The sequence below is a fragment of the Panthera tigris genome, chromosome B1, assembly GCF_018350195.1.
Source record: "Panthera tigris isolate Pti1 chromosome B1, P.tigris_Pti1_mat1.1, whole genome shotgun sequence".
In the NCBI taxonomy this organism is placed as follows: Eukaryota; Metazoa; Chordata; class Mammalia; order Carnivora; family Felidae; genus Panthera; species Panthera tigris.
In genome coordinates, this window is record NC_056663.1 from 155768837 (window position 1) to 155783256 (window position 14420).

General features: G+C 34.6%; 1 non-coding gene across 1 annotated transcript; it reads right to left on the reverse strand.

Annotated features, from left to right (window-relative positions):
• Positions 1 to 13851: 13851 nt before the first annotated feature.
• On the reverse strand, positions 13852 to 14001 carry LOC122238267. Its single transcript, XR_006217212.1, has one exon. It is a non-coding gene; the product is annotated as a small nucleolar RNA SNORA62/SNORA6 family (small nucleolar RNA).
• Between the last annotated feature and the right edge of the window lie 419 nt (positions 14002 to 14420).

A 14420-nucleotide genomic window follows, 5' to 3' on the forward strand; every position in this document is an offset into this window, starting at 1 on the left:
TTACAATTAATTTAAAAGATTAAAATAATTAATGTTGCCTATCCCATAAATGTAAGGAGAATCTTAAGTTACAACATATAGCAATGCAGTGCATCATATTAACAAAACAACAAAGTCTTACAATTAATTTAAAAGATTAAAATAATTAATAATGACTCAATTCAAGCCTTTCTATGGCTAAAATTTTTAAGAAAACAAAACAACCTCTCAGACAAAAAGAAATAGAATACAAACATTTTTATACCTGCTGCAGAATCTTTATATGTATTATCTTGAAGCATAGATACGCCATAGCGATGCTTTCAATTCAGTAAGTGATGCTTACCTTCTAATTTAGTGTAGGAGGCTGTGACCAATGCTATAAGAAAGGCATCAGATATGTAAATATGAGAAAGGAAGAGAAAAGTGTTCTTATATGTTGATTATATAATCATTCTTTTAGTAAAACACAATAAAATGAGAGAACAAAATCTTGTAACAAAATCTTACAAGTCAGACTAAAGTCTCACACGTGTGTTGAGAAAAAAAAAAATTTCCTATATTTTGTAAGGTGATTTTAGCTGGTCTGTGAATAAAATGGACAGGTGACAGATTAACAGGAGAAAATCAGATTTAATTATTTATTTATGGGCGCTCCATAAGAACGTGAGGCTCATAGGCAGTAATGCAATTACGTGCCATCCAGAACCAAGGAGAAGGTGGTAGGTGTCTGGTACTTCAAAGGGAAGGAAGACTTCACAGATGACAAAGAGTAAGAGCCTGGCAAACAAAAGTTTATTGAGCCCTAGAGAAACAATGGGACATAGGGAGGAATTTTAACAGACTGCTAAATTTCTCCCTGTCTACCACATCTAATTCACAGGATCCTGTAGTTACCTATGGTGATAGTTCCTTTCCGGAGCAAATGCACTATCCAAATTCAAATTTAGGCCATTATGGGGAAGGTAAAAATTTCTTCCGGAGTCTTCTGTTTCTTAAAAATAATCAGCCTAAAATAATCCACATGCCAAAAGGACACAATTTGGGATGACAAGTTTTGTTCCCCTATATATGCAGTTTAAAATTAAACTTCTAGGGGCGCCTGGGTGACTCAGTCGGTTAAGCGGCCGACTTCGGCTCAGGTCATGATCTCACGGTCCGTGAGTTCAAGGCCCGCATCGGGCTCTGTGCTGACAGCTCAGAGCCTGAAGCCTATTTCAGATTCTGTGTCTCCCTCTCTCTGACCCTCCCCCGTTCACGCTCTGTCTCTCTCTGTCTCAAAAATAAACATTAAAAACAATCTTTAAAATTAAACTTCTAGAAAGTAGCTATGTATCCCTAAGGCAAATTACAAGTATAAAATGATCACCCTAAAAAGCATGGAAAACATCTCTATGGGTAAAGATTTTAAACTGATATTAAAGCACATAACATATTGAAATTAACCTGATCATTATGTTTTGTTTTTTTTTTCTTGGAACATATTTTTTGTAAGGGCAATTCTTTTCATAACTATATACCCACAATTAAAAACTCTCAATGAAAATTATTAGCTTAATATTTTGAAAATTCTGTACTCACTCTAATATATTTATGGGATAATAAAAGTTAAGAAACAGCTTTTCAACTCTGAAAAAATGAGATCACAGAAAGAGGATTCCATAATATAGAATATTATGTTAAAATGTTATAGAAATCAAACTAGTCTATTTCTGGAAAGGGGAGGTCTCAGATTAATGCAAAAAATAAAATGTTCTGAAGCAATCCCATGTATATATGAGTATTTGATATATAATAATGAAGAAATACTGTATTGTTTAGCAGATGAAGCAGGGAAAACTAAATTTCTATGTAGAAAAATAATAAATCCAAACCTTGGTTTTGGGCTGTACATAAAGGAAGATACCAAAAAATGAACAGAAATAATGCATGAGAAAAAATATTTGTATCCTACAAAAATGGAAAACTTATTATGAAAAGTACAGATCTTACAAAATGAAAATCGATAAACTGCATTTCATCCAAATAAAAGTTTCTGCTAAAAGAAGGGTATCACCAATCAAGAAGATATTTTCAATGTCTCTGGAGACTACTAGGCATCCATTAACAGGGAAATGGTTAAGTGAAATGCTCTGGAATTCATGCGATTAAGGCAAGGTAACAAATAATTTGCAATAGGTATACAGCAACAGAGCACTCAAATTGTTGAATGAGAAAAACAGGAAAAAATAATGCTAACCCTTAGTATTATTTGTACACACACAAACATACAAATGGGGCTGACTAGTTTGCAAAGATACACGTAAATTAAGAGCATATATTAAGTAATTAGGTACCTGCTTTTTGGGGGGTAATGGCAGAAGTGGAACAATGAACTGGAGAAGGAGTTACATGTACCGGGATGACAGGTGAGGTAAAAAAGTGTGGTTCCTGAGCTACCTACATGATTTTTTTATTTTTTTATTTTTATTTTTATTTAAAACAAAATTTTTTTAATGTTTATTTATTTCTGACACAGAGAGAAACAGAGCATGAGCAGGGGAGGGGCAGAGAAAGAGGGAGACACAGAATCGGAAGCAGGCTCCAGGCTCTGAGCTGTCTGCACAGAGCCCGACGCAGGGCTCGAACTCACAGACCGCAAGATCATGACCTGAGACCAAGTCAGATGCTTAACCGAATGAGCCACCCAGGTGCCCCCCTACATGAGTTTTTTAAACAGAAGTGTACAAAATCTGCTGTAGAAGAATTTATTGCCTAAATAGGACACATCACTCATTACTTTCGTGGCACAACACTATTGCAAGATTAATAATAATAATAATAATAAATAATGCAAGCATACACTGAAAAATTACTAAGTTCATTTTACCTACATATAAAGACTAAACTGTAATTCCCATTTTTTATTCCCATCTTTTTGTATCTTTATGTAATTCCCATATTCCCATCTTTTTATTGCATATAAAAGAATCCAGTTTCCACAGATAATACTATGATGCATTTATCTCAGTTTATTCTCTTAGAGAGTGATTTTCCCATCTAGATAACGGTATATTTTCTTATCATAAACAACAGCAGAAAATGCTAATCTCAAAGACAAAATGCAGCCACCAGAAAGAACAAATACACTGAATTTTCAGGCTATAAAAAATGAGAAGTTGGATCACCAACTGACCATTTCATTATTCAATAAAGAGATGGCATTTTGTAGAGTATAATCATGGAAAGCAAAATCATATATAGAAATAAACTAATAGTACTCTGACACTTAAAGACAAGTCTTTAAGCAGACCTACACAATGACCATGATTATTAGTAAGTGTCGGAAGTGAAAACCTATCCAACAAGCACAGAACACAATCCCCAGGAGAAAATCCAGACAAGGACGGTTTCTTTAAACCCACTAATTACAGCTTGTTTTCTCCTTTAATGGAGAGATACTGAAAGACCTGTATCAGAGAACTCTGCATTTTTTAATCTTTTTTAAGTCTGCAATTACACTCATGTCTGCTGCATATTTTACTACTATAATTTTGATGACTCTGATATTAATTTATTTATCAAACATATAAAAATATTATTTTGACACTGAATTTTTGACAATCCTATGTAGTTTAAAAATTTTTCATATATGCCTACTTTTTAATGAAATTTTTTAAATATATTGTTAAATAGAAAACCAGAGGTCCAGAATGGTGTCACTTAGGCCAAGTCATAAAACCAAAGCTTAATACCTAATCTAATTGCAATGTCAACCTTCTCCAGAATTATAAGACTTAAGTGGTCAGTCAGGAATCTTCTGATTAGTGTCAATGAGGTAACCTGTCACATGACCCAACTCCATCCCCCAGGGCAGATGAGGTAATTCCGCATGGTAAGACTCCCATTTCTTCCCCTAAGGGAAAGTGACCTTGCCTAGAACAATTCTTTTTTTGTTTTTGTTTGTTGTTGTTGTTGTTGTTGTTGTTGTTGTTTTTAATTTTGGAGTGTGAGAGAGATGGAGAGTGTGAGCAGGGGGAGAGGAGGAGAGGGAGAGAGAGAAAATCTTAAGCAGGCAGTGCAGAGCCCAATGGTGGACTCAATCACAAGACCCTAGAATGATGACCTGAGCTGAAACCAAGAGTCTGATGCTCAACCAAGTGAGCCACCCAGGTACCCCTTGCCTGGAAAAATTCTTTTGTTTTGCTAATAAAACTTTCTTGCTTCACCCTCCTTCCTGTAAAAACCTTCCATTTTGTACAACTCCTAGGAGATCCCCTCTACATGCTAGATGGGGTGTTGCCCAATCATGGATCATTTAATAAAGCCATTTAGATCTTCAAGTTTACTCTAGTGAATTTTGGTTTTTTAATAGTATATGAAGTTTAATAGTATATGAAGTATATAAAGTTCCATTCCATGGAAAAGAGGGTCTTGTTTTTTCTCTGATTTTCCACATTTGCTTAAATTCTATCATTGACATACTTTTGAATTTATTTCAGTATAGCTAAATTTCTTCGTAGTCATTTTCTATATCAAGAAGTTCAATTGTATCATTCTGGTCAAATATGAAGTGGAAAGAGAGCAAAATTTGCTACCTCAAAATATACTTTTTTAGCGTAAGGTTTATTTTAAGCTATTTTTAAGAAAGAGCTGCCACAGTAGAAACTCTGAACACTGAGAAGTTACCCTTTTGTATTTACATTTATAGGAGAAAGCTTTATTTGTAAGAATGTCTTCTTTGCTGTACCAGGAAGAAAGGAAATAACTAAATCCCTAAGCCTCATCAATGGAGAAGGCAGAGATTTAACTCTGCATAAACAGCAACACTATCCTTTATCATGCTTTGCTAGAAAACCTCTCATAGTTAGCTCCACATCCCCCCCAACATCTTCGCATGTCTTTCACTGGAGATGTTATTTAGGGTGATAGCTTGGTCCTTTTTGGGGAATTACTGTTTTCCTTGGTATCTTCCATGTATAGGAAGTATACATGTTATTAAACTTCTGTTTTCCTATTATTGTATGTCTTTTTTTCTTTCTTTCTTTCTCTCATATTCCTTCCTTCCTTCCTTCCTTCCTTCCTTCCTTCCTTCCTTCCTTCCCCTGTCTCTCTCTTTTTTATTACAGAGTCATCTCAGCCAAGAATCCAGAATGGTAGAAGGAACATTATTTTTCCTCCCCTACAGTGTTTTGCTATATCAGACTTGATTCCAAAAAATATACTGTTTAACTTTTGAATATCCAAATCTGAGTACTTTTGTTGCTTTATTTATGTAATATATGATATTTATTAGATACTTAATATAATTTTGTATAATTTTACCATCTTATATATCATTATAAAATTTAGTGTCCCAGTTTATAATTCTCGCAAGTAAAAAATGTTGAAAAACCTTTTGAAAAAGAAATAGTTCTTGGAAATTTATATAATAGAATTGATTCCCCCCCCGCCCCAGGTATATTTATAATGGACTTTAATCAGAACATTTTTTCTCAAATATTTCTCAGTATTTTACCTCATTTTCCTTGCACTCTGTGTTCACAATTAAATATATTTATCATATTTTTCTTGGAACAAGTTCATTTCCTGAAATCATTCCTTATAAAGCAGACTTCGTATCTCCACATAAATCTCATAGTTGTCCATACTCTCATAAGAACTTGAATCACTGTTCTCCATTAGAGTCTAAAATGGGACATAATATTTCAAACTTGACCTTATGAGAGCTTTGATTAATAGAAATACTATCTCTCCTGTTTTATTTATAATTCCTTTTTTTTTTTTTTTTAAGAGAGAGAGAAAGCATGGGGGGGGGGGAGGGGGCAGGGGTATAGGAGCCAAGGGAGAGAGAAAGAGAATCTTAAGCAGCCTCCATGTTTAGTGTGGAGCCAGATGAGGCTCAATCCCAGAACCCTTGGATCATAACCTGAGCCAAAGTCAAGAATCCAACACATAACTAAGAAACCCCACTGCCCCTATTTCTAATTCTTATACTTAGGTAAAATAGGAATCTGCAAGGTGTTCACATTGCTGAATTGCATAGAGGACTTGTCATGTTCTCCCCTCCACCAGAATCATTTTCATCTTTTTAAAATGCAAATTGAGCATCCTAACAACATGTTAATGAGGAACCAAAGCAAGTGTTGGCAGTCCTCTTTCACAACACTGTAATGTATGAAAATGGAGTATCCTTTTGGTAAGCAACTCCCTTGGTAAGCCTAAATCTCAACCTTCACTGAAGTTGATGTGGAAATCTATCAATTGGATGACCTCTTTAACATCTTTAACAAATTTATTATACTTGAAAACAATGATTGGGAGTACTCACTTGAAATTTTTTCTCTCTTGCTAGAATTTCAGATTGTAAAATCTAACAGTAAAAATATTTTATCAGCTGATAAGTTTCTATAACAAGAGTCTAACTTAGAAAATTTCTTGTCAATACTGCTTCCAGTTACAAGTCCAAATTCTTTTTTATTACAGTAATCATTTTCTATCTCATTAGAAACCCATTAATCTATACACTCTTCCTTTTTATGACTCTCTAGCAATTCCTCCAAAAAAGTAATAAACTAACGATATGGAATGCCATTATCAATTATTAGACATTTAACTGCTAAATTGACACAGTTGGAATCTACCATCATAATTTTGAAATGAAAAGTCTGGAATACAATTTGTTGCAAAGTTTGCTATTTTGTAACTGAGCTAACATGAGTTCCCTTCCTTGATGCAGATAGAAACTATACCAGATAAAGTTGTCCCAACAAAGGAAACTTTATTTTTAGCAAATAAGATCACAGGAATAACTTCCAAAGCTATAACTCACCAGTTCTCATGAGTTCCGGTTGTTACGGAACCTGGTCTGGATCACCCAGTGGAAGAAACAAGCAGCACTCGGAGATCTTGGAAGGCAGAAGGTTTATTTTACACTGGCCGGCTCAGAGGAGATCACTCTCCAGAGGTCTGAGTCCCGAGCATAAGCAGAGGGAACAATTTATAGTCTGTTACTTCCGCATTCTGCATTAGTAGTAATTTGGAGCATGCTGCAAGCAGGGTGGAAAGAAGAACGCAGAAGGGGAGTCTTCCCTCTGGGACTGGAATTTCCCTATCAGTCCTGTCAGCCATCTTATAACAGATTTTTCCTTATCACTTTTATTTAGAGTTAGGATGAATATTTAGATAGGGGAGCCTTGTTATTGCATACACAGGAGGACATAAGGTTGCACATGCACCTTAAGGAAACATGCCTATACAAATATTGCATGTTATGTAAATGAGGCTTGTGCTCCACTCCTCATGGGGCAGAGAGTTTAGTATGATAACAAGGTAAAGGTAACTGCTCTTACTCCATGGGTCACTCCATGGTCCATCTATGCAGGTGTGAGGTGGGAGTTAAGCTCAAACTGGTCTGGGTGGTCTAGGCTGGCCAGGGCTCTTTGTCAGAGTAAGTCCTATTGTTTGAGGGTTAGTTTTGGTTTCCATCACAGGATTCTGTAGACATTGGGTGGTTTGCCTAAGGTAGCAGATAAGCTGAAAAGAAGAGCTTAACGAATAATGTAGGACAAAGGTCAGTGGGTACAAGCAGATGGGAAGTAAAAGGTCTTGGGATATATCTAGCTGGTGACAGTTTCAAGTGAATTGTGTTCTTTGTTTCTTAGGTAAAAATATGTTCAACAAATAAAAATTGTAATGTGGATTTTTTTCTATTTTCTATTATTATCATTATTATTCAGAAGACTTGAAAGTTTTATTTAAATTGATTGCCCTAGGAAATTTTGAGAACATTCAGATTGTGGGTGTTAATTATTTTGACCAATAATGTCACTGTAAAATGAGAGTGCTTATGAAATATATAGAGTCCACTATTAAGGAAAACAAAAACAATGCTGAATGGATGATAATATTTTTTAATGATGCTATCTCTGAGTATGAGGGCTGAGGAGTACTAAATTCTTCATATGCTATTTATAAATGCTCATATTTTTGTTCACAGTAGACAAATATAATTTGTAAATCCACTGTTGATATATGCATTTTATTTTATCTGTATCTCAAATCAAGAAAATAAAGCAATTTTAGGTTTAATATATTGAAAACTCTTGATAAAGGATTCCAGTGGAGTTAGTAGTCATATTTAACAGTGAAATCGGTAAAGTCTTCTGTGGCAGAGGGCATTATTCTATTTAACAGTACTGACCTGGATAAAATAAGGTAGAAAGAAACATACAGATTATCTTGCTCAGCCAACTTATTTCACAGATAAGAAAGTTGTTAGCTAAGACTTACAGAGGTTTAGTTTATCTGACAAAAGTTGTTTGGCTATTTATTGGCAGAAATACAACCAAAACCTAACTTTCTGGATTTTAATCCAGTATTCTGTTTATTATGTCCTGCTGGACTTCCATATAAAAAAATATATATATAATGTTAATTTTTTAAAACCCTCTAATAAATTTATTTAATATTTGGTTTATTATATTAAAATGAAAAAGTATAATCTCTGATTCTTAAAAAAGAAACCAAGTACACTTTCTGCATGTTTCTGCTCATGTGATATGTAGCAGGCCCTGTACAAGACACAGAAAAATCAAGCCAGAGAGATACGTGAGGTTTATGCCATGAGTGGTTTTGTGAATTATACTAGAGAGATTAAAATTTTCCTGAAAATGATGAGGCGCCATTTTATGCGGAGGCATAATAAAGGCCGGTAAAAGCAAGAAAATTGGTGGAATTGACAATCAGAGAATTAACATGGACGTTTGTAAGTAGTCATGTATGAATAACAAAGCAATGATGGTCAAAACAGAAAAGAAAGGGTTCAAGAGATATTAAACAAATAAAATGCTACACTTTAATGAGTAAAGGAGAAAATGAGAAAGAAAAATAATCAAGAATGAATCACTGATGTCTGGCTTTAACTTGTACATAGTGGAATGTTTAGGAAGAGAGAAAATAAAGAAGAAGATTTAAGAATAATTGGAAACAAAAATAAGTTTCATTATAGACATTGAGTTTGAGATGCCAATGAGTCATTCAAACGTTGGCATTCAAGATGACAAAAGTCATTCAAACAAGTAAGTACAATTTACAAATATAGATCTAGAAAAATAAAGTTGTGGAAGCCATCAGCATATAAGTGCTAGCAGAAATTTTAGATGTAGATGAGGTTCTTAGGGTTTAGACATAAATCAAGAATAACATAGGGGCGCCTGGGTGGCTCAGTCAGTTAAGCATCTGACTTCGGCTCAGGTCATGATCTCACAGTTTGTGGGTTTGAGCCCCATGTTGGACTCTGTGTTAACAGCTCAGAGCCTGGAGCCTGCTTCTAATCTGGTATCTCCCTCTGTCTCTGCCCGTCCCCCACTCCTGCTCTGTCTGTCTGTCTCTCTCTATCTCTCTCAAAAGTAAATAAACATTAAAGAAAAGAATAACATAAGGATAAAGCTGTGCTCTAAATTTATTTTTAAATATCAAGTGTTGAAAATGAAACTTGAAAATGAAAGTAATTGAAATAGGGATAAAAGCAAGGAGGCAGTGATGTGGGCATATTCCAAACAATATCTGGGCATATTGTATTCCTAGGTACAACTCAAAGCTCCTCGTTACTAATATTTTTTCATTAGGGTTGGGGTAAGTTAAAGGGAAATGTTATTTTTCTGCAAAAGATATGGGCAGTCTCCTTTTTAGGATTTCTTTACTTTTTCTTTTGATTTCCCAGGAATATGGTCTTAGGGCCAAAATTCTATTTATAAGCCACAAGGGGTTGGAGTATATGATACCCACTTGAGCTCTAGACATTAAGGCAAACTGATCTCCATTCCCCATCCCGCCTCTGTCCTGGATAGCTTCCAGCACCATTGTTTTCTCAAAATGAGATTTCCGGACCAGTTGCATCTTAATTATCTGATCCAACTACTAATTTGCTGAATCAGAACGAGGTGAGTGGGTGGTGTCCTGGTAAACTGCATTGAAAACAAGTACCCTTTTTGATTGTTTGATTTCATAAAGTTCATAACAATTGATTTAAGTATGAATTGTAAACATGGGCCTAAGGTCTCAGGGTCATGAAATCCATGGTCTAACCCTACCCTGTTCAATATGGTAGCTAGTGGCCACTACCTAATGTAACTATTGAGTACTAAACTATGTCTAGTGTGTGAAGAGCAGAATTTATAATTTTGTATGATTATAATGAACTATTTTTTCTTTATTCTTAAAGTATAGCTGACATATATTAGCATCAGTGATTCAACATTTATATAAATTATAAAGTGTTCATGAAATAATTAAATTTGAAAACTAATACAACATAAAACTTTTATATGTATTTTATAAAACTTAAATACAGATTAATCATTTTTGATAAAATATAGTACCCAAATTGATATATGCTATGTGTGAATACACAATGGATCTTGAAGTTTTGGTACTAAAAGTGTATATAGATTATATATACAATATATATAATCATTAATAATATTTATATTGATTACATATTGAAATGACAAGGTTTTGACGATTTGGGGTAAAATAAAATATAAATACATATTATATGTAATATGATAGACTAATACTAAACATATTTTTTAAGACTTTTTTTTAATGTTTATTTATTTTTGAGAGAGAGACAGAGTGTGAGTGGGGAGGGTCAGAGAGAGCCGGAGACACAGAATCAGAAGCAGGCTCCAGGTTTCTGAGCTGTTAATACAGAGCCTGACATGGGGCTCAAACTCACAAACTGTGAGTTCACGACCTGAGCTGAAGTGGCTTGCTTAACCGAGTCACCCATGAACCCCACTAATACTAAATATATGACATATATTTACTATTATAATCAGATTAGATTAATTTATATAATATATAATATGTTTTATGAACATATGTAGCAAATAAAATACATATATAATAAGTGAAATATGTTGTTAAAATTAATATTCCTTTCTTTTTGCTACTTTTAAATAACATATGTGGCTTGAATTTTATTTCTACTGAACAGCACTTGTCTAAACAAAGTATGTCACATGTTAGTTTTCAATAGCTGCATAACAAATTATGAGAAACTTAGTGCTTAAAACAAAGCACATTTATTATGTCTCACTTTCTATGGGTAAAGAATCTAGGCACAGATTAGCTGTGTCCTTTGCTCAAAGTCTCACGATCCTGGTGATATTCCCATCTGGAGGCTTGGCTGAAGAAGAATCCCCTTCCAAGCTCATCCCAGTTGTTATCAGAATTTATTTCCTTGTAGCAGGAAGACTGTAAGCTCCTATAGGCGAGCCAAAGTTCTTTGCCATGGATGCTGCTTGATACGCAGTTAACAACCTGTCTTCTTGCTTCTTCAGAGGCAGTAGAGAGAAAGACTAGTTTCAGTAAGATGGAGATTCACATAACATGATCAAAGGAATGACATCCTATCACTTTTACCATAAAATGTAACCTAATCTGGGGTGCCTGCATTGCTCATTTCATTAAGTGTCAGACTCTTGATTTCGGCTTAGGTCATGGTCTCAGGATCTTGATCTTGGGCTTCCGGCTGCGTGTGGAGCCTGCTTGGGACTCTCTCTGTGCCCTTCCCCTGCTTGTGCTCTCTCTCTCTTAAAAAATAAAATATAAAATAAAATAAAATAAAATAAAATAAATAAAATAAAATAAAAATGTAGTTGCATCATAGGAGAGGATTCCATTGCCATCCATATTCTATGGGTTAGGAACAAGTCATAAAACCCAATTACGCTCAGTAAGAGTTATAAGAGTCACTCTTGTTACTGAGTTGTCACGATATTAATTATATTTAACTTTATCAGTCCGTTGAAACAACTCGACATTACACATAGTCATGAATGGAAATCAATAAATACTAAATATACAGAGAAAAAAAATAAAGTTATTTGCGGCTATTTCACTGGTTGTGGGTAAGCAGCATTCTCAGGAGCTTCCTGGGTGTAATTTAAACATGGAGAACGTGGAGGGGAGGGAGAGATCAAAGAAAGAGGCAGACCACTCTAAGTTGGTAGGTGGCAGTTTTAATGAGCAAATTAAACTTACGTATGAAACTTTCCTGGGCATCAAATGGAACCCTGCTTATGCTTGGCAAATATTAAGATTTTATAAAGATGTCTTAACTGGGTTCAGTCATGTACATTGTGTAGGCATTCTCAACACCATATCACCATCTCTAAGCTATGTCCTTGGAGCAGTCCTTTGGGAGGAGGAAAAGCAAGGGCACCACAGTCCAAGGACAGGGGAGGGGATGAGGTCCTGGTCCAGCTCACAGGTCAACTGGTGGTCACATCTATTTAATTATATTTCCCAACACTTGCTCATAAAATGACATTCCCTGATAAAGACCATAAGGTAAATATGAATATGTAAGAGGCTCTGAACTTAAAATAATATTGCTATTGACAGAAAACTAAAGGCCATGTCTCTTTGGCAAAACTAAGTCCTCAAATAATGGATATATTTAAATTGTATTGCTACTCACTTTAACTCAGCTTTTAGCTACTCTAAACTTACTGTAACAAAACCCTAAGGAAATTTTGTAGAAATATTAATTTTGATATAAAGAAGCCATCTATGTCTTTAACCCCCTTTTGCTGATAGCTATTTTGTGCTATCCTAAGAGCAAAATTATATTGTTATAAAAGAACCATGCATAATAAACAGAATGATTTTACATGTAAACAAATACTATTGCTTACGAAAGGTGAACACATATACTCTTACTGCCTGAAGTTATATTATGGTATAGTATAGTATAGTATACTGTATATTATAATTTTATTTTTTGTTGTTATATAACATTATATTATAATGCAAGCACACCTTGGAGGTACTGTGGGTTCAGTTCCAGCTCACTGAAATAAAGCATATCACAATAAAGTGAGTCAAATGATTTTTTTTTGTTACCCAACGCATATAGAAGTTATGTTTATCCTATACTGTATTCTATTAAGTGTGCAAAAGCATTATGTCTAAAAAAATGCACACACCCTTATTTTAGAAATACTTTATTACTAAGAAATGCTAACTATCATCTAAGATTTTAGGGAGTCATAATCACCGATTACAGAGCACCATAACAAATATAATAATAATAATAATAATAATAAATATAATAATAATAATAATAATAATAAAATTTGACATATTGTGAGAATTACCAAAAGGTGACACAGAGACTTGAAGTGAGCAGATGCTGCTGGAAAAATGGTGCCTATAGACTTGTTTCATGCAAGATTGCTACAAACTTTCAACTATTAAAAAAAATGCAGTATCTGCAAAATATACTAAAGTGCAATAAAAGGAGGTATGGCTCTATAGGTTTACTGTTTCCTTTATTGCCGTGTAACTAACCATCCTCAAATTAAGTGGCATAAAATAATTATTTTATTACTTTTTATAATCTAGTTCGTCAGGAATCGGAGCAGGGATTGATTGGGTGGTTATGCTTTACATCTTACTAGCTGGGGGTGTTCCGTTAGCTGCATTCGGCTAGTGACTGAGCTGGACTGGAGCATCGTGGATAGCTTTACTTTTATGTATGATGTTTCAGTATTCCTCCATATGGCCTTTCCATGCGACCAGCTTGGGCTTCCTCAAGTGCCAAGCTCTCGGGGCAGTTCGACTTCTTATATGACAACCGGATTCGTAAGTGCAAATGGGGATCTAAAGTTCTTAAGGAGGAGACCTGGAATAGATACCTTATCATTATTGCCGCATTCTGTTGGTCAAAGGAGTCAAAGGTTAGTTAGCTCAAGTTCATGTACTTCAATCTTACTAGAAAGCCAAAAACTAAAACCCTGAATGATTTGATTTCTGCCTAACTACCACATCCTCTTCTGTCTTCTTGCCGACTGGACTCTAGAGTCTATATATATATATAATACTTACAGCAAGATTACTATCAAACTACACTCGTTGGGTCAGAGACCTGTGGTGTTAGCGAAAGACTTGCTCCTCACAAAGCATATGCTTACACTCGTGAGTTCATTGGCCAGCCAGTGGCGTCAACTCCAGGCTCTAACAGCGTGCAGTGAAATTGGCATCTTTTTATTGCTTTTCCGAGACAAAACTTTTGTTCTGTTAGACCTTCATGCCTGCTTCCTTTGGCTAAGATTATTCCCATGTGACAGAACATAAAGTTTGCTGTTTCTTAATCTTTCAAAGCCCAGCACAAATGTCATCTGTAAAATATCATCTTTAGCCACCTTATTTTTATACTCATTCCATTCAGTTCTTGATTACATTTATTTATAATTTTCTTCATTATCTATAATTATGCACACACATATACACAGAAATATATTTTTGTTATTTATCCAATTTTCTTGTTCATTATCTATCTGTTCAATCAGAATATAAATTCTACAAGGGAATGGCAATTACTATTCTATTAATTTTTGTTTACAACATAAGTAGCATTGTTGCAGCAAATGGTATTTGCTTAATAAATT